The sequence below is a fragment of the Palaemon carinicauda genome, chromosome 37 (assembly GCF_036898095.1).
Source record: "Palaemon carinicauda isolate YSFRI2023 chromosome 37, ASM3689809v2, whole genome shotgun sequence".
Classification (NCBI taxonomy): Eukaryota; Metazoa; Arthropoda; class Malacostraca; order Decapoda; family Palaemonidae; genus Palaemon; species Palaemon carinicauda.
Genome location: NC_090761.1, coordinates 46836355 through 46838854, shown reverse-complemented (window position 1 = coordinate 46838854; position 2500 = coordinate 46836355). Strand labels below are relative to the sequence as shown.

The window sequence follows — 2500 nt, the reverse complement described above, 5'->3', positions numbered from 1 at the left end:
ATTTTGACCTTGTGTCAAGGCAGCCGCTGTTTCTTTGAACAGCCCGCATGAATTAATTGAGTTATGTACCACGCGAAACACAGGACATAAATGTATCATTGAAATGTTTCTGTAATTTTTGTTCAACGAAGTTTAGCAGTTGTAGCCTAAGTCGTTTATTATTATTATTATTATTATTATTATTATTATTATTATTATTATTATTATTATTATTATTATTATTATTATTATTATTATTATTATTATTTATTGGCTAAGTTACAACCCTAGTTGGAAAAGCAGGATGCTATAAGTCCAAAGGCTCCAACAAGAAAATATAGCCCAGTGAGGAAAAGATAAAAGGAAATAAATAATCTACAAAAGAAGTAATGAACAATTGCAATAAAATATTTTAATAACACTATCAATTATAAAATTGGATTGTTCATATAGAAACTGTAAACAAAAAGCTTTAAAAAAATCGAGGAAGAGAAATGAAAGAATAGCGTGTCAGAGTATACGTCAAAGTATACCCTCAAGTAAAAATATTGTAATACAATAAACGACACTGACGAAGCCTAGGATGTACTGGTCCCGGATTTAACTCATTATCTCTAGAATTAATTGTTTTTATTTCTTTATGCTCTATGTGTTGGAATGCTCTCTGTATGGGGACTGAAACGTAACTGAGCTTATTCTTTGTCATCTTTTAATTTTCATTCTTAATTGATGAAGAACAGGAAATTTACTGATTATCCCTAATTAATCTTTCCTTTTTTTTCTTTTTTGATGTTGTTAATAGTTTATATATGACATGTCTGTTTTGACGTTGTTACTTATTTTAGAATGATTTATTGTTAATTTGTTCTCTTCATTTATTTATTTCCTTATTTCCTTTCCTCACTGGGCTGTTTTTCCCTGTTGGAGCCCCTGGGCTTATAGCATCTTGCTTTTCCAACTAGGGTTGTAGCTTGGATAGTAATAATAATAATAATAATAATAAGCTGTATAAGTCGTCTTTTCACTCACAATATAATCATCCCCATCTCAAATTCTAGACCTCCGCTAAGGCCACGGGTTGGTTTCATAAACAAGACAGAAGTTAATTCACGTGCTTGCTTTAACTGCTTTAGATTCAAGTTTTTCTTTTTAAATTTTCACATGACTTGAGGAGTTACCTGTATTATTTTTCCTATTAGCACAACAAAACCAGGTGGTCCATTAACGAGCTTCTGTATCTCCCTACATAGGGATCCTTAACTGATTTCCAATTCCAAATTAAATGAAAGAAAGGGAATTTTTAACAATTAATTACACTCTCGATTGTGATTTGTAAAAAGAAAAAGAAAACTTTCTCTTTATAAACTTTACATCTTTTCAAATTACAAAGATGTTCATCTGACAAGTTTTCAGTTTTTATCTGATTTCCTCATGACTTTTCCTTTAGTTTGCTAGCTTTTGATCAACCCACCACTGGATACTGTATCTGTGTCGCTGGCTCTTCATTATGCGCTACAGGTTTTGACAGCAGAAAGGCTTCGTTGACTGGATCACGTGTCAGAGCTGCATTCCTCACATTCCCTCATGATGCAATGTTTGTTTCAAGATCACTCAGTCGCCATCACTCTTGCAACAATTGTAGCTGCAGAGGATATTTTGATCTCAAGTCTCTTTACATGACAGCTGTGAATTACCTACACTGCCGGACTTGTAAAGGATTAATTGACGTCATATGTGTTAGTGATCGAATTCTAATTCTATATTTTTCAGAAGTTTTATTCGTATTTCTGACTTGTGTTAGATGGCGCTAAACTCTCTGAATTAGAATTCATGCCTTTGTTGGTCTTTACAACTTATTACCATCGTCAGTTACAATGCTTTAATGCAAATAAAAATAAATATTCTTAAGCATTCTAAGAAGCTTGAAAATTTGTATAAACTTGATAGTGTGTCGCGAGTGTACGTTAATGAAGATAACATACACTACATCAACATGATAATCTCTGCTCATCGCTTCATCTAACAACTTTTCCGCTTCACAGTACATCAATCCTACACCTCAATTAAGATCGATACTAGATACAATTTCGCTACAGGTTTCTCGTATGATGTGTCTTGTGATTCCTGTTTAATCCATTGAGATATCCTTTACTGGCAGTGAACACTTACAGGCTATAAAAACTGCGACCTGTCGTTAATGATACCTGCAAGAGCCATTTTTGTATCTTTGTTTTTATTTTCCCTTTATTTTCAAGATTCATACGCTATTTGTTGAGTGTTTTTATCCGTAAATTTATTGTAATTGTCAGTTCCACTATTTCACTAAACGGTCATGCACATTCGTGGGTCTTTTTTTTAGTTCATCAACTTGATATTTTCTTATAATAATAATAATAATAATAATAATAATAATAATAATAATAATAATAATAATAATAATTATCATCATCATCATCTTGCCCTACGCCTAATGACGCAAATAATAATAATAATAATAATAATAATAATAATAATAATAATA

General features: G+C 31.5%; 2 protein-coding genes across 6 annotated transcripts in view; one reads left to right on the top strand and one right to left on the bottom strand.

The window, feature by feature from the left end:
- The window catches only part of trsn (translin), a 223885-nt gene that overhangs the window by 134635 nt on the left and 86750 nt on the right, over nucleotides 1–2500 (bottom strand). The window lies entirely within an intron of this gene.
- Nucleotides 1–2500, top strand: part of LOC137629617 (uncharacterized) — a 139279-nt gene that overhangs the window by 65434 nt on the left and 71345 nt on the right. The window contains exon 1 of one of the 5 annotated variants that reach the window (XM_068361111.1): nucleotides 1625–1715. The exons of the other annotated variants lie outside the window; for them this stretch is intronic. The gene's annotated coding sequence lies outside the window, so the exon portion shown is untranslated. Of the gene's footprint in view, nucleotides 1–1624; nucleotides 1716–2500 lie in introns of those variants that run through there. 5 annotated transcript variants of the gene reach the window in all.